The 19,036-nt window shown below is 36.0% G+C and overlaps 1 pseudogene; it reads left to right on the forward strand.

Moving 5' to 3' along the window:
* Positions 1-322: 322 nt before the first annotated feature.
* Positions 323-9,971, forward strand: LOC132488586 (importin subunit alpha-1-like; annotated as a pseudogene).
* Positions 9,972-19,036: the final 9,065 nt, after the last annotated feature.

Below are 19,036 nucleotides of genomic sequence, written 5' to 3' on the forward strand. Positions count from 1 at the left end.
AGTTAGAGAACCATATATGTGGTGGGGAGATCACATGTAGCTCTATAGACCACTGGAGATGTTACCTGTTTGGCGTGTGTTGTATCAAATAGCTCTGATCCAGGAGGTCAACAGAAGATGCGGACCAGCAATCTCAGTCCTTGTGATAGCAAGCAAAGAATTGCAGACTACCACTTCGGGCTTAAGTGCAAAGTAAAGTTTATTAAAGCATGGTTACACTCTCAGAGGGAGAGCGGGTTGTTTCTGTTAAGTGAAACTAGCCCTCCTGTACAGGCTTAAGGGCATTTATAAGAAATATTCATTGAGGAGGTGGGGTGCAATCATGGGTGAGTGACAGGGGATCGTTATTCGATTGACAGTCCAGAGTTATGTAACAAGTTCATTATTGTGCATGCCCTTACCCTTGATTCACTAAGAAAAGGCCACGGGTGGGGGAAGGGGCAAAACCACATGCAGATTTTATTATAGTGATGGTATAATGAGTTTGGGTTTACTATAGGTTATACACCTATGTAGTCTGGGCATGCACAGCCTGGGGAAGTTTCCTCATGTCACTCTACTCCCTCTTTATCAGGATAAGTTGCCTATCACCCGACCATAGTTTCTCCTGTTCTGAATGGGGTCAGGTGAGGGTCCCCAGATAGTTGGGGTGTAACTTGACTACTACCCTCTTGTCTTTCCACCACTGTCACCTCCTTGCTGTTAATGTCCGACTACCTAACAGAAAGACTTTGACTTACACTTTGAATAAGACGGGAAGCCATCACAATGCTTTATGAATACTGTTGATATGATCTAATTTTGTTTAAAAAAAATCTCTGGCTGCTATATGGAGACTGCATGTTGGAAGCAGGGAGAACGCTTAAGAGAATACTGAAATAGTCCAAGTGACATAGATTAGATTGTGCTACAGTGTAGGGCATGATTTGATTGTGTATGTGTTTATGTGCGTGTGTGTGTGTAAATTTTAAGGAAAAAACTTATGGGCTATTAACATGACTTCTTGGATGTGGGGTGAAAGAAAAAGAGAGAGTCAAAAATTGTTCTACTTGTGACCTTGATAAAAGGTTCTTTGAACTGGTAGGTATGAAAGTCTGATTAGAGTGAATTTAGGAAATAATTGGAGGTAAAGAAATGGAGTCAGTGAGTAAGGCAATGTTTATTTAGGAGTTTGGTTTCAAGAAAGAAGGAAAAATGAGATAGTTACTGAAGGGGAATATGAGGTCAAGACAATATTTTTTTTTGTAAATAAGAGATGTTATAGAATCTTTTGCTATTATATCTATAGAATTTATTCTAAGAATGATACACTAGAGAAACAAAATGATGGATGAGGAAGGGCAAACTAACTGGAGCACTGTCTTTGTTAAGCAAGAAGGGATGAGATCTAGTTTACAAAGGAGGTTGGTTTTGGAAAGGAGTATAAGAGCTTACCCCATCCTAACAGTAGTTAAAACAATTTAGATGAAAGCAAAATTTACTTATTCATGGGTAGAAGGAATGTGTGGAATATCTCTTTTGATTGATTCTATTTTCACTAAGAAATGTCAGCATGTTCATCTATTGATACCTTGTGGATGGAAGAAGTAGTTCTTGAGTCTGAAAAGATGAAGAATTTGGAGAAACAAAACTAGGAAACTAGGAGAGTAGAGTAAAAAATATAAAATGGTTAAATTGGTTCTCAGGACTTGTAATTGACTGTTTTTTAGGTTCATCAGAATGGAATTTAGATTGAATATGAGACTATTTTTCCTGAAGAAGATAGAGTCTATTTTTCCCTAATTTGTATCAGTAATAGCCGAGAGAGGGAGGGATTTTTCTTCACTTTGCTACCATTCTTATGTTGTATTATCTTAAGACTTGATTTAAGCAAAATAATTATTTCCCCCAACAGATTTTGCATATAGAGCTAATTTTTCTAACCTCATTGATGCAAGGTTAATCCCATGACTTTTCTTTTTACTTTTATATAGTAAAATTATCTAATTATCTTTAGTTCAAAATAAATTTATTTTAATGATTAAAATATCTGCCTATATGTAATGATTAATTTTATGTGTCAACTTGGCTAGGCCATGATACATAGATATTTGGTCAAATGCCAGTCTAGATTTTTCTTTGAATGTATTATTTTTAGATAAGATTAACATTTAAGCCAGTAGACTTTGAGTAGAGCAGACTACCCTTCATCATGTGTGTGGGTCTTGTAAAACAAAGAATGTTGCTTGCCATCAAGTCATTAGCCATTGTAGTTCCTGCCATACAGTATACCCTGAAAGGAATTCAAGATGAAGTGTTCTGTGTTTTGCATATAGGGACCCCTAAATAGTTCAGATAGTTCAGATTCAAATTCTAAAAAAGAATTTCAATGATCTCAGATTCTTGTATCTTCCAATACACAAAAAAGCACTAAAATGATTAACTTGAGGTATCTGTTCATTGTGATTAGAAGTAATATTTTTATGCTTGACTACATGAATGACCCAGCCAAAAAATTCATATGTATATACTAGCCCCTCCCCTATCTCTTCAGAGCAGTTCCTCAGAGCTATCTGAGAGGCTTCTCCCAGGCTATAGTCCTCAGTAAGGTCCCCAAATAAAACTGAAGCTCACAGTTCATGTGGTGCATTGTTTTTTGTTGACAGCCTCATCCAATCAGTTGAAGGCTTTAATGAAAAAGAGACTGAGCTCTCTAAAGGAAAAGGGAATTCTACCAGCAGACTGCCTTTGGACTCAAACTGCAAGTCTTCCCTGGATCTCTAGTCTTCTAGCTTGGCCTGAAGATTTTGGACTTGACAGCCTCTACAATCACATGGGCCAATTTCTTAAAATCTCTCTCTATATATCTATCTCAGTATCTATCAATCTATCTGTATCTATCTATCCAACTATCTACATATACACACATACACACACATGCATATCCTATTGTTCTGTTTCTCTGGAGAAACCTGACTAATAATATACTATATAACAGGCAAACTCTGACTCATGTTTCTGAATCATATTTCAAGTTCAATTTGTATTCTCCTTCTGACCTAACCTGCTATAAAAGGACACCTGAAGTGAGTACAATTGATTTTCTTTCTAATTTTCCCTAGTCTTATGCTTCTTTTCCTCACAATCTCTCCAACTTGCTAAACATGGTGTGTGAGCATTCCAGTATTGTAGCAGTAGCCATATCAGGTCTAGTTGACTAGTATTATCATGATCTATCACTGACATCCTCTAAGTTTAGTGGGTAATCAAACTCTATCTCTTGTGGAAAGCTCTGTGGACTTTTCAGAGACTGTTCTCTACTGGGGATTCCTCATCTGTATTTCACTTAAGAGAAGTCATACTTGCACCATATGGTCACTTAAAATCCCTCCTGTAACTCTTCTGAGAGGGTCCACGCCTCCTCAAGGCAGTCAGTTGAGAAAGATTTTTAAATAACTGGTCTCCATCCCCATTTTTAGTCCCTGAGAGAAAGCTCTCATAATTTTGTGCCCCAACAAACTCTGGGAGGATTCCTCCTGAGGATACCTCTCCTGGTTCAGTCCTTCACAAAGTCTTCATGAAACTACCCCTTCTGGCCCTGTAAGCAGACTGCAGGGGACAAATATCAAAATTTGTTTGGTGTTTCATAAACCCACTTGACTGAACCTGACTTGACAAAGGAAATAATTCACTCCCTTTCTTCATTGTGAGACAAGTGAATATATTACAGAGCTGTGATATTTACCAAAGAAATTCTAATCCCCAATTTCTTGAGATCTTAATTTAAATCATTTTATATCCACAATCTGAATCAGCCACTAGTGTTACAAAATATAATTGTTAAACCTAAGTAAAGCAAAATGTTTTTGTTCGATAGTTTCTGTTTTCCTCTGTTTCTCAGAACAATAAATTCTAATTCTAATATAATATGTAATTCTAAACATAAATATTTACATGATCTTTTCTATTCCAAAAAAGGATATAATTATAAGGCATTGTTGTTGGGATTGTTTTGTTTTTGTGTTGATTTCTTTTTTAAAGTTTGCTCATTTCTGGTATAGAATTAATCTCCTTTATTCTTTTAAGATTTAATCATATATTTCTATCAAACAGTTGGAACAAAAGTACATGAACACATAATGAATAAACTTACATAATTTAACAATTGTGTGAGGATCCTGGAAGTTTATGTTAATAACCTGAAGTTTGGCTGAACCCAAATGAGTGAGTTCCTGGTCACTCAAATAAGAGAATAAAATGTGAAGAGGTTCACAGGTGAATTCTATCAAACATTTAGAGAAGAGCTAACACCTATCCTTCTCAAACTCTTCCAAAATATAGCAGAGGGAGAAACACTCCCAAACTCATTCTACGAGGCCACCATCACCCTGATACCAAAACCAGACAAAGATGTCACAAGGAAAGAAAACTACAGGCCAATATCACTGATGAAAATAGATGCAAAAATCCTCAACAAAATACTAGCAAACAGAATCCAACAGCACATTAAAAGGATCATACACTATGATCAAGTGGGGTTTATCCCAGGAACACAAGGATTCTTCAATATATGCAGGTCAATCAATGTGATACATGATATTAATAAATTGAAGGAGAAAAACCATATGCTCATCTCCAGAGATGCAGAAAAAGATTTTGACAAAATTCAACACCCATTTATGATAAAAACCCAGCAGAAAGTAGGCATAGAGGGAACTTTCCTCAACATAATAAAGGTCATATATGACAAACCCACAGCCAACATTGTCCTCAGTGGTGAAAAACTGAAAATATTTCCTCTAAGATAAGGAACAATACAAGGCTGCCCACTCTCACCACTATTATTCTACATAGTTTTGGAAGTTTTAGCCACAGCAATCAGAGAAGAAAAAGAAATAAAAGGAATCCAAACTGGAGAAGAAGAAGTAAAGCTGTGACTCTTTGCAGATGACATGATACTATATGTAGAGAATCCTAAAGATTCTTCCAGAAAACTACTAGAGTTAATCAATGAATTTGGTAAAGTAGCAGGATGCAAAATTAATGGATAAAAATCTCTTGCATTCCTGTACACTAATGATGAAAAATCTGAAAGTGAAATTAAGAAAACACTCAAATTTACCATCGCAACAGAAGGCAAAAAAAATCTAGGAATAAACCTACCCAAGCAGACAAAAGACCTATATGTAGAAAATTATAAGATACTGATGAAAGAGATTAAAGATGATATAAATAGATGGAGAGATATACCATGTTCTTGGATTGGAAGAATCAACATGGTGAAAATGACTCTACTACCCAAAGCAATCTACAGATTCAATGCAATCCCTATCAAACTATCACTGGCATTTTTCACAGAACTAGCACAAAAATTTTCATAATTTGTATGGAAACACAAAAGACCGTGAATCGCCAAAGCAATCTTGAGAAAGAAAAACAGAGCTGGAGGAATCAGGTTGCCGGACCTCAGACTATACTGCAAAGCTACAGTAATCAAGACACTGGAACAGAAACAGAAATATAGATCAATGGAACAGGATAGAAAGCCCAGAGATAAACCCACACACATATGGTCACCTTATCTTTGATAAAGGAGGCAAGAATATACAATGGAGAAAAGACAGCCTCTTCAATAAGTGGTGCTGGGAAAACTGGACAGCTACATGTAAAAGAATGAAATTAGAACACTCCTTAACACCATACACAAAAAGAAACTCAAAATGGATTAAAGACCTAAGTGTAAGGCCAGATACCATCAAACTCTTAGAGGAAAACATAGGCAGAACACACTATGACATAAATCACAGCAAGATCCTTTTTTTTTTTTTTTTTTTTGCGGTACGTGGACCTCTCACTGTTGTGGCCTCTCCCATTGCGGAGCACACGCTCTGGATGCACAGGCTCAGTGGCCATGGCTCACGGGCCCAGCCGCTCCGTGGCATATGGGATCCTCCCGGACCAGGGCACGAACCCATATCCCCTGCATCGGCAGGTGGACTCTCAACCACTGTGCCACCAGGGAGGCCCACAGCAAGATCCTTTTTGACCCACCTCTTTGAGAAATGGAAATAGAAACAAAAATAAACAAATAGGACCTAATGAACCTCAAAAGCTTTTGCACAGCAAAGGAAACCATAAACAAGACAAAAAGACAACCCTCAGAATGGGAGAAAATATTTGGAAATGAAGCAACTGACAAAGGATTAATCTTCAAAATTTATAAGCAACTCATGCAGCTCAATATCAATAAAACAAACAACCCAGTCCAAAAATGGACAGAAGACCTAAATAGACATTTCTCCAAAGAAGATATACAGATTGCCAACAAACACATGAACGAATGCTCAACATCATTAATCATTAGAGAAATGCAAATCTAAACTACAATGAGGTACCATCTCACACCAGTCAGAATGGACATCATCAAAAAATCTACAAACAGTAAATGCTGGAGAGGGTGTGAAGAAAAGGGATCCCTCTTGCACTGTTGTTGGGAATGTAAATTGATGCAGCCACTATGAAGAACAGTATGGAGGTTCCTTAAAAATCTAAAAATAGAACTACCATACGACCTAGCAATCCCACTACTGGGCACATACTCTGAGAAAACCATAATTCAAAAAGAGTCATGTACCACCATGTCCATTGCAGCTCTATTTACAATAGCCAGGACATGGAAGCAACCTAAGTGTCCATCAACAGATGAATGGATAAAGAAGATGTGGCACATATATACAATGGAATATTACTCAGCCATAAAAAGGAATGAAACTGAGTTATTTGTAGTGAGGTGGATGGACCTAGAGACTGTCATTCAGAGTGAAGTAAGTCAGAAAGAGAAAAACAAATACCGTATGCTAACACATATATATGGAATCTAAAAAAAAAAAAAAGTCATGAAGAACCTAGGGGCAATACGGGAATAAAGATGCCAACCTACTAGAGAATGGACTTGAGGATACGGGGAGGGGGAAGGGTAACCTGGGACAAAGTGAGAGAGTGGCATGGACATATATAGACTACCAAACGTAAAATAGATAGCTAGTGGGAAGCAGCCCCATAGCACAGGGAGATCAGCTCTGTGCTTTGTGACCACCTAGAACAGTGGGATAGGGAGGGTGGGAAGGAGACACAAGAAGGAGGAGATATGGGGATATACGTATATGTATAGATGATTCACTTTGTTATAAAGCAGAAACTAACATACCATTGTAAAGCAATTATGCTCCAATAAACACGTTAAAAAATGTGAAGAAGTTTACATACACAGATGGTTTTACTCATTAACTAAAACATATGGATGCCTTTCTGTTGAAATCTAAAATGAGTATTTCTTTTGTTGAGTATTAGAATATATTTTTCCTTTCTATGTTCAACTAATCTACAACAAAGGAGGCAAGAATATACAATGGAGAAAAGAGAGTATCTTCAGTAAGCGGTGCTGGGAAAACTGGACAGCTCCATGTAACAAATTAAAATTAGAACACTCTCTAACACCATGCACAAAAATAAACTTGAAATGGACCAAAGACCTAAATATAAGGTCAGACATTATAAACTCTTAGAGAAAAACTCAGGCAGAGTACTCTTTGACATAAATCACAGCATTATCTTTTTTGATCCACCTCCTAGAGTAATGAAAGTGAAAACAAAAATGAACAAATGGGACCTAAATAAATTTAAAAGCTTCTGCATAGCAAAGGAAATCATAAACAAAATGAAAAGACAACCCACAGAATGGGAGAAAATATTTGCAAACCAAGTGACCAACAAGGGATAAATTTCCAAAATATACAAACAGCTCATGCAGCTGTATGTCAAAAAAACCAAGCAACCCAACCCAAAAATTGACAGAAGATCTAAATAGACATTTCTCCAAAGAAGACATACAGATAACTAAAAAGCACATGAAAAATGCTCAGCATCACTAATTATCTGAGAAATGCAAATCAAAACTACAATGAGGTATCACCTCACACCGGTCAGAATGGCCATCATCAAAAAATCTACAAAGAATGAATACTGGAGAGGGTGTGGAGAAAAGGGAACCCTCCTACACTGTTGGTGGGAATGTAAATTGGTACAACCATCAGGGAGAACAGTATGGAGGTTCCTTAAAAATCTAAAAATAGAACTGCCATATGATCCAGAAATCCTACTCCTGGGAATATATCCAGAGAAAACCATAATTTGAAAAGATATATGCACCTCAGTATTCATAGCATCACTATTTAAAAGAGCCAAGACACCGTCCTCGGGCTGACCGTAGTGGACGTTTTGAGAGCAGTTGATCTGTAGCCTGTGTGCCCCACACCACTTCCTGTGGAAGCTTGAGCCGGCCATGTAGCTTTCTCTCTTTTTCTCATAATGATGTCCACAATGAGAATGCTAATTCACCATCTGCCCACCTTAACAGATTCAAGAACAAGGGGAAAGACAGTACAGAAATGAGGTGGCACCAAATAGAAGTTAATGTGGAGCTCAGGAAAGCTAAGAATGGCGACCAGATGCTGAAAAGGAGAAATGTCAGCTCTTTTCCAGATGATGCTGCTTCTCCACTGCAGGAAAACCACAACAACCAGGGCACTGTAAATCGGTCTGTTGATGACATTGTCAAAGGCATAAATAGCAACAATTTGGAAAGCCAGCTCCAAGCTACTCAAGCTGCTAGGAAACTGCTTTCTAGGGAAAAACACCCCCATATAGTCAACATAATCCGGGCTGGCTTGATTCCAAACTTTGTGTCCTTATTGGGCAGAACTGATTGTAGTCCCATTCAGTTTGAATCTGCTTGGGCCCTCACTAACATTGCTTCTGGGACATCAGAACAGACCAAGGCTGTGGTAGATGGAGGTGTTATCCCAGCATTCATTTCCCTGTTGGCATCTCCCCATGCTCACATCAGTGAACAAGCCGTATGGGCTCTAGGAAACGTTGCAGGTGATGGCTCGGTTTTCCGAGACTTGGTTATCAAGCATGGTGCAGTTGACCCACTGTTGGCACTTTTGGTGGTTCCTGATTTGTCATCTTTAGCATGTGGTTACTTACATAATCTTACCTGGACACTTTCAAATCTTTGTCGCAACAAGAATCCTGCACTGCCCCCCCTTAGATGTTGTTGAGCGAATTTTTCCTACTTTAGTTCGTCTCCTGCATCACCATGATCCAGAAGTTTTAGCTGATGCCTGCTGGGCTATTTCCTACCTTACCAATAGTCCAAATGAATGGATTGAAATGGTTGTGAAAACTGGGGTTGTACCCCAACTTGTGAAGCTTTTAGGAGCTACTGAATTGCCAATTGTGACTCTCACACTAAGAGCCATAGAGAATATTGTCATTGGGACAGATGAACAGACTCAGGTTGTAATAGATGCAGGAGTACTTGCCACATTTCTCAGCCTGCTAACAAACTCCAAAACTAATATTCAGAAGGAAGCTACATGGACAATGTCAAACATCATGGCTGGCCGCCAGGACCAGATACAACAAGATGTAAATCATGGATTAGTCCCATTCCTTGTTGGCGTTCTCTCCAAGGCTGACTTTAGGACACAAAAGGAAGCTGTATGGGCTGTGACCAACTACACAAGTGGTGGAACAGTTGAGCAGATAGTATACAATTTTCATTGTGGCATAATAGAACTGTTGATGAACCTTCTAACTGCAAAAGACACAAATTATTCTGGTTATTCTGGATGCCATCTCAAATATCTTTCAGATTGCTGAGAAGATAGGTGAAACTGAGAAACTTAGTATAAAGATTGAAGAATGTGGAGGTTTGGACAAAATTGAAGCTCTAAAAAACATGAAAATGAGTCTGTGTACAAAGCTTCATTAAACTTGATTGAGAAGTATTTCTCTGTGGAGGAAGAGGAAGATCAAAATGTTGTTCCAGAAACTACCTCTGAAGGGTATACATTCCAAGTTCAGGATGGCACTGCTGGGACCTTCAACTTTTAGATTGTACATCTGAGGCATAAAGTTGTTTGTTGTGTACTATGTCTGGTAGAAGTCTGTCTTACTGTTTCTCTACTAAGAACTCTTTACACGTGGTTTGTTATTGTAGCACTTTTTACAAAGAAACTATACTTGAACAGTTCCAAACTGTACATACTGTATGAAGCTTCTCCTCTCAATGGGTTTCTTATTTCTATGTCGAATTTCATATCTTGCAGTGTCCTGTGAATAAAGATTAAATTCCACTCTTTTCTTTAAAGAAAATAAAAAATAAAATAGCCAAGACATGGAAGCAACATAAATGTCCATCGACAGATGAAAGGATTAAGAGGATGCGGTACATATATACAATGGAAATTACTCAGCCATATAAAAAATGAAATAATGTCATTTGCAGCAACATGGACAGACCTAGAGATTATCATACTATGTGAAGTAAGTCAGACAGAGAAAGACAAATATCATATGATATCGCTTATATGTGGAATCTAAAAAAATGATACAAATGCACTTATTTACAAAACAGAAATAGAGTCACAAATGTAGAAAACAAACTTATGGTTACTAGGGTGGGAAGAAGGGGAGGGATAAACTGGGAGATTGGGATTGACATATACACACTACTGTATATAGCACAGGGAACTCTACTCAGTACTCTGTAATGACCTATATGGGAAAAGAGTCTAAAAATGAATGGATATATGTATATGTTTAACTGATTCACTTTGCTGTATAGCACAAATACACACAACATCAGAAATCAACTATATTCCAATAGAATTAAAAATTTAAGAAAAATTTGAAAGGAATTTGTAATGGGATTTTTGGTATCTCCATTCACTGAAACATTTTCTTATTTCTGTGCTGAATTTTTTTTTTTTTCCTTCGGTACGTGGGCCTCTCACTGTTGTGGCTTCTCCCGTTGCGGAGCACAGGCTCCGGACGTGCAGGCTCAGCGGCCATGGCTCAAGGGCCCACCCGCTCCACGGCATGTGGGATCCTCCCGGACTGGGGCACGAACCAGCGTCCCCTGCATTGGCAGGTGGACTCTCAACCACTGCACCACCAGGGAAGCCCTGTGCTGAATTTTTAATGGAAAAGAATTCTCAGTTGGAAAAAATCACTAATATATGTATTATAAACATGATCTTTTTAAAAATATGCAGTTAGTTCCTCTCACAGCCAGTAGTTAAAGAGAAAGTAGCCAGGGAATTTATCTTGTGAATTTCCCCAGAAGATAGCTTGTTTGTCAAGCAGAGGAAGAACACAATTAAATTTGTATTAGTACCATTGTACAAGCTTTTTCTTTTTATATATACAGTAGTTTCTTATTAGTTTTCTCTTTTATACATATTAGTGTATATATGTCAACCCCAATCTCCCAATTCATCCCACCACCACCCCACCACCACTTTCCCCCCTTGGTGTCCATACATTTCTTCTCTACATCTGTGTCTCTATTTCTGTCTTGCATACTGGCTCATCTGTACCATTTTTCTAGATTCCACATATATGCATTAATATATCATATCTGTTTTTCTCTTTCTGACATACATCACTCTGTATGACAGTCTCTAGATCCATCCACATCTCTACAAATGACCCAATTCCATTCCTTTTTATGGTTGAGTAATATTCCATTGTATATATGTACCACACCTTCTTTATCCCCTCGTCTGTCGATGGGCATTTAGGTTGATTCCATGACCTGACTATTGTAAATAGTACTGCAATTAACATTGGGGTGTGTGTGTCTTTTTGAATTATGGTTTTCTCTGAGTATATGCCCAGTAGTGGGATTGCTGGGTCATATGTTAATTCTATTTTTAGTTTTTTAAGGAACCTCTATACTGCTCTCCATAGTGGCTGTATCAATTTACATTCCCACCAACAGTGCAGGAAGGTTCTGTTTTCTCCGCACTGTCTCCAGCATTTGTTGTTTGTGGATTTTCTGATGATGCCCATTCTAACTAGTGTGAGGTGATACCTCATTGTAGTTTTGATTTGCATTTCTCTAATAATTAGTAATGTTGAGCAGCTTTTCATGTGCCTCTTGGCCATCTGTATGTCTTCTTTGGAGAGATGTCTATTTAGGTCTTCTGCCCAATTTTTGATTGATTTCTTTGGTTTTGTAATATTGAGCTGCATGAACTGTTCATATATTTTGGAGATTAATCCTTTGTCTTTTGATTCATTTGCAAATATTTTCTCTCATTCTGAGGGTTGTGTTTTCATTTTGTTTAGTTTACTTTGCTGTGCAAAAGATTTTAAGTTTAATTAGTTCCCATTTGTTTATTTTTATTTTTATTTCCATTACTCTAGGAGGTGGATCAAAAAAGATCTCGCTATGATTTATGTCAAAGAGTGTTCTTCCTATGTTTTCCTCTAAGAGTTTTATAGTGTCTGGGCTTACATTTAGGTCTTTAATGTATTTTGAGTTTATTTTTGTGCATGCTGTTAGGGAGTTTTCTAATTTCATTCTTTTACCTGTAGCTGTCCAGTTATCCCAGCACCACTTACTGAAGAGACTGTCTTTTCTCCATTGTATATCCTTGTCTCCTTTGTCATAGATTAGTTGACCATAGATGTGTGGGTTTATCTCTGGGTTTTCTATCCTGCTCCCTTGATCTATATTTCTGTTTTTGTCCCAGTACCATATTGTCTTGATTACTGTAGCTTTGTAGTATAATCTGAAGTTAGGGAGTCTGATTCTTCCAGCTCCATGTTTTTCCCTCAAGACTGCTTTTGATACCATTGTACAAGCTTATATGAAAAACATATATATAATACATGTGCATTGATTTATTTTGCTTAAATTGAAAGCAAAATGTACATTTTTAAGATATGTAAAAATTTAGTTTATTGTTTTATTTCCCTATAACTTTTTTGAATGTTTAATTTTATGCTGCTGAACTAGATATTTAGAATTAAAAAAATATGGCATTTTGTTTCATTAATAATATTTAGTTAAAAGGGGAGTTTCAATAGAAGATATATTAAAATTTGAGGTAAGTTTTGATAGTTAAAATATTTAGCTAAACTTATGACTAATTTCAAGACAATTTATTTAAACAGCTTTTTATACAAGTACTTATTTGTGATAATGATTTACTATGCACATTTAACAGTTATCAACTCTATTACACATATATCAAAGCTGGAAATAGATTAAATGATTCAATTTGGAGGAAGTAAAATCAATGGTGTAATCTTAGTTAAGTTGCTAACTACACGATTTTTTTTCCGAGATGAATCTTTCTAGTGATACTCAAATGCAGCACACAGAAAAACAGCTGAACTTTAAATAAACTCTAACCAGTTTATATTTAGTATTATTAAATTAAGTCTTATCTGGATTGTTGTTTTTTAGTAAAACATATTATTCAGTATTTTATACAGTTTTATTAAAAATTCTCTGTGCTAGACACTGCATTAAGCCTTTGTAAGATTTAAAACATAAAATGGACAGTATTTGTTTGTGAATAACCTATTGGAGAATCCACACTAAGTAACTGGGAACTGCCTAGGACACACAGCATATGTGATACCCTACCGAGTTAGAGACACTGTACATTAATAATGATTGCAGTGTAATAACAGTTACCAGGTTTACAAAGTTATAGACAATTTCTGAATTCAAAATATATTTTATATGCATATGGTGTCTTTTACCCATTAGTAAAATGTGATCCTTCTTCAGGATTTTTGAACTTGGGGACCAAGAGATAGTAGGTTTTATAGGTTTCTTAAACTGTCTAAATCTCTAAATATCACCAGCTATAGTTTAGCTCAATTTTCTTCACATATAGGAAGCTAATGTATAGAAATAAAGTAAAATTAAACAGATCTGCAGCAAGGAGTAGAGATCACAGGTCAATGGAAAAACCCAAAACCCAAACAAAGGCTTTCTAGCCCTAATTCTGGCTATCACATTCCCTGTTGCAGGGTTGCTGGACCAGAGGCTTCTTGCTTAACTCTCCCTTATTCATGAAATATTCTAGTATCCCAACCATAAATCTCCTTTTCCTCCCTTTTCCTTTTGTTTTGTTTTTCACAGTTAAAGTTGGTTTCAGTCACTTGCAATTGAAGTAGTACTTATCAATACAAAATTTGATATTTTTATACTGGGAGGAAATATTTTTTGAAAACAGAATGCTGTACTCTGATCCATAGGGATTATACCACCCAATTCCAATTTTTAACCAAACTTTTATCCATAGGCATATGCCGTATATCTCTCAAAGTAAGAATTCAAAATGAGTAAATTATAATTGAAAAGATAGTGGAATGCACACAAGGAATCTAAACAAAATAACCTACCAAAAGAAAAGACTTAATTCTGATATGCTTCAGTTATTGTTATGGTAACAAAAAGTATAAGTGGCTAAACAAAAATCTTGAAAAGTCATATATAATACATTATGGGTTCATAATTTATTTTAGGATTACTTGTGTATTTATTAATAATATGCTTATAAGTCTACATCTGAATAATCATCTTGAGTCATTATATAATCACATTGCTATGATAGGTACCAACTCCTACTTGCCCTGTATTTCCAATTTTGATAGTAATATTAATATTTAATTTTTCTTTTGTTTTGTTTTTAATAAGAAAAGATTAAATTGTTTATCTCCATAGCCTTATGCCATCTCACTGGCAGCAATCTCTCCCTCTGTCTCATATTTTCTTTCTTAGGAGTAACAAAATTTTTGTTTTATCTTATGTTAATCATTTAGTGAGGGTCTTAGTCTCAGTTCCAAGTGGCTTAACAAAAATATTGCATAACGGTTCATGCAATGCTCTCAGCAAGAGGATTTCTAATGAATAAAAATAGCTGTGCCCCATTAAATTACCAAACAACAGCAATATGCAAGAACCATTTTGAGCCTAAAGGGATACTGTAGTCAGTTCCCGTCAGGGTTCTAGCTTACAAGCAACAGAATTCAGCTCTGGCAGAAGTAAGAAAAATGTGGAATTATTTTAAAGGTACAGAGGATGAGAAAGGGTCACTAAAGCCTGCAGAAATAGATTTTATATAAGACCACATCTAGCATGTCTGTGGAAATTAATAATTAAGAACAGTCAGTCAAGGCACTTCCCCACTCCTGTGCATCACCACTACCAATGGATGTCGTTGCCCTTGCTAGACACCTTTGAATATTACAGTTTCCTCTCTCTTTTCAATGGAGTCATTCAATCAAGGAACTAAGTTGTTGGCAAGAAAGACTACTTACATAAGCCTAGGCTACCAATATCTTGTCGGGCATAAAATGAAAATAAGAAGGACATTCCCTTTTCAGATTACCATGTCCAAGGGGCATAATGAGAATTACCAAAACTTGTAAGAGGATTCAAATGTCCTAACAGCAAGAAATTACAAATGTCAGTACCCCTATTTATTAAACAGACTAAAAATATGGGCAGTGAATAATAAAAAAAGAATAAAAGAGGAAGTAGGAGGAAGTCAAATCTTGTGGTATTTTGACTCAAGTATTTTAAATTAAGTTTGTTCTACTTAAAAGCACTTTAAATCAATATTGAGATGCACTTTTGCTCATAAAATTTACAGCAATTAAAAATAGCAATATTAGTAGTTTAGAGTGTGAAGGCAAATATTACATGCACTGCTTAAATGCATAAATTAGTAAAAACCACACTGGAAAATTATTTGACAGTAGATAGAAAAATATTTAAAATGTACACATATTTTTATATACATTTTATGTTCAGGGACTTATAAATAAAAGAGTAGAAATATTCACAATATTTACCTATAAATACGACCTCCTGATAGTCTCTGCCCCTCTCCTAACATATCTCCTTCTGCAGTCTTAGTTGTTTATAACAAATCTACCAGCAACTCCCGTTTGTGTCTTGTTCCAGATTTTGATCTGGGGACCAAATTATCCCCACTACTGCCTCTCCAGTGTATGTCCATCATCTTTGGCCTAGAACATTAAAGCAACCTCCTAACTGGTCTCACTGCTTCTGTTGTCCACTCTTTAGTCTATCCTCAACAAAGTAGTCAAAATGATACTCTTAATTCAGGTCATACCACTTCTCTCCTCAGAATCCCCAAAGACCTCTCATTTCTTTCCCAGTAAAAGGTAGATCCTCACCACGACCCCTAAAATCCAGCATGACCTGACCCTCTGGTACCATCTGATGTCATCCCATGCTCTCCAATGTCTCTTTCAATCCAGCATTCTGGCTCCCTACTCATGGCATGTTGCCACATTGAGACTTTGTACTTGCTGTTTTCTCTTCCTAGCATGATCTTCCAGATATCTGTATGACTGGTTTCTTATTCATATGTTAATCAAAACACTTTCTCAGAGAAACCTTTCCTGGACATGCTAATATTTCACACAGCCAGCCCTAATAATCTGTATCCACCTTTCCCACTTCATATGTTTTTTTCCTCAACATTCATCACATTTTAAAAAAATATTATATACTTACTACTATGTTATTTAATGCTTGTTTTCACCAAGTAGATTGCAAGGTTTCTGCAGACAAAGATTTTTCTACATTTATTTCACTATCATATCCTAATAACTGAGCATAAGAATGGAGAGATGGGAACAACTTAAATATTTGAAAGCTAGATGATTGTTTAAATTGGTTTATATATATAATACCATAGAGTCACCAAACTTATGTTGTAGAAGAATATTAATTATCTTGAGAAATAGTCTATGAAACTCATTTATATTAAATTTTCTATGTATATTTTTTATATTTTAGTAAAACAAAATCAAAATAGTTGCTTATACTAAGATGTTATCATTTCTTGGAGTTGTGTTTAAAAGTGTTTTTTTGTAACTTTTCATATACCACAAATTTGCTAAAATGAACCTGAACTATAATTGTAAATAAAAATTCACACTATTTTCAAAAAAGCTAAACCAGGGCTTCCCTGGTGGCGCAGTGGTTGAGAATCTGCCTGCCAATGCAGGGGACATGGGTTCGAGCCCTGGTCTGGGAGGATCCCACATGCCGCGGAGCAACTAGGCCCGTGAGCCACAGCTACTGAGCCTGCGCGTCTGGAGCCTGTGCTCCGCAACAAGAGAGGCCGCGATAGTGAGAGGCCCGTGCACCACGATGAAGAGTGGCCCCCGCTTGCCACAACCAGAGAAAGCCCTTGCACAGAAACGAAGACCCAACACAGCAAAAATAAATCAATAAAGGATTTCATTTCTAAAAAACCTAAAGTGAATTATTGAAGACAAAATGACCAAGACATACATAATTGAATGACACCAATTCTCACACTCTGTTAACCTAGTGACTCCAAAGGATGATAAGTAAAAAGAAATTCCCAGACAGATATATTTTAGTGAAATCAGAACCAAAGATAAAGAGGGTATCTTTAGAGCATCCTGAAAGGGAAAAAGAGAAGTTGGATGGGATAGAGAGATTACTTAGAAAAAAATGAAAATAGAGGTCCAGTTGATATCTTAGTAGTAACAATGGTTGCATAAACAACAAAATAATATCTTCAAACAACTGATATTAATTGCACACTTAATGAAACTCTCTCTTGAGAAGAAAAGGGGGAAATATTTCCAGATATACAGTATCATACTGGGTTAGTTCCAACAGAGCATGTCTGTAGAATACTGAAGGATGAGATTCAAGGAAAAAGAAAAATCATCTAAGAAATCTGAGGGAAAAAAATGGTAATCAAAGGAAATAGTAAATGTTTGGAAAATCTAGACAATCATTATTTACAGCAATACTGCATAATAATACCAAATATATGGGATAAATAAATCAATATAAAATAAACATGCTGAATAACAATAGCATGTGTTAATCACACAAAATAATCTAAAGTTCATTATTTCACTTCAGAACTGAGAAAATCTATCAAATAGGATTCACATTCTTAAGTTGAATGTGAGTACCAAAATTTTCAGATAAACCATTAACGAATATAAATATGTGTAAAATTCCCCCCAAAAACAGAATAGGAAAAAATAGTATAACAAAAAGGAAAACAAAGAATGCATTAGAAAACAATCTAAGAAAGTGGTTAAAGACAGAATAGGCAAGAAACATATAAAAAAATAGAAATGAATCCATATTCATCATATTGCATATGAGAAATATATGATAAATGTAAATGGTCTTAATAATCCAGTTAAAGAAAACTATTATCAGAGTTGATTTTGAAAATCAGATTTCAGTTTCCTTGTTCAAAATAGGATACAACAGTCTGTGGCAGGCTAATCCTTACACTGAGAACAATCACTAAAACAATTTAAAATATACAAGTGATTTGTTGAGTCCAGGCAGAGGACTACTGCTGGTGGAAAAAGAAAACAACAGAGCTTTTGGTGGTTGCATGGGGCTGCAGTGACAAATTTGGACACTTGAGAGTCCTGAACAAACAATGGGTCAAAGAAGACATCAAAAGAGAAATCAAAGAGTGTCTCGAGACAAGCAAAAATAGAAATGCCACAGCCCAAAACTTATAGGATGCAGTAACAGCAGTTCTATGAGTGAAGCTTATGGCAATAAATGTCTATGTTAAGAAAAAAAGAAAGATTTCCAATAAACAAGCTAACTAAGAACTAGAAAAAGGAACAAACTAAGGAAACAGAAAAAGAACAAACTAAGCCCAAAGTTAGTAGAATGAAGAAATAACAAAGATGAGCAAAAATAAATGAAATTGAAAGTAGAAAGGGAATAGAAAAACATCAACAAACTGAGTTTCTTTTTTTGAAAAGTTAAACAAAATTGTCAAGATTTTAGCTAGACTAAGAAAACCAATGAGCAAACACTGAAATAAATAAATCAGAAATGAAAGAGGAGACATTATAACTGATACAACAGATATATGAAGAATCACAAGAGATTACTATGAATAATTATATACCAACTAACCTAGAAGAAAGAAATTCCTGGAAACATATAACCCTCCAATAATGAGTCATGATAAAATAGAAAATCTGAACAGACAAGTAAAGAGGTCGAAGTAGCACTAGAAAATTTTCCAAAAAAGAAAAGTCCAGAAACAAATAGCTTCACTGGAAAATTCTACCAAACTTTTAAAGAAAAATTAATGTCAATCCTTCTCAAATTCTTCCA

The sequence above is a fragment of the Mesoplodon densirostris genome, chromosome 1, assembly GCF_025265405.1.
Source record: "Mesoplodon densirostris isolate mMesDen1 chromosome 1, mMesDen1 primary haplotype, whole genome shotgun sequence".
NCBI lineage: Eukaryota > Metazoa > Chordata > Mammalia > Artiodactyla > Ziphiidae > Mesoplodon > Mesoplodon densirostris.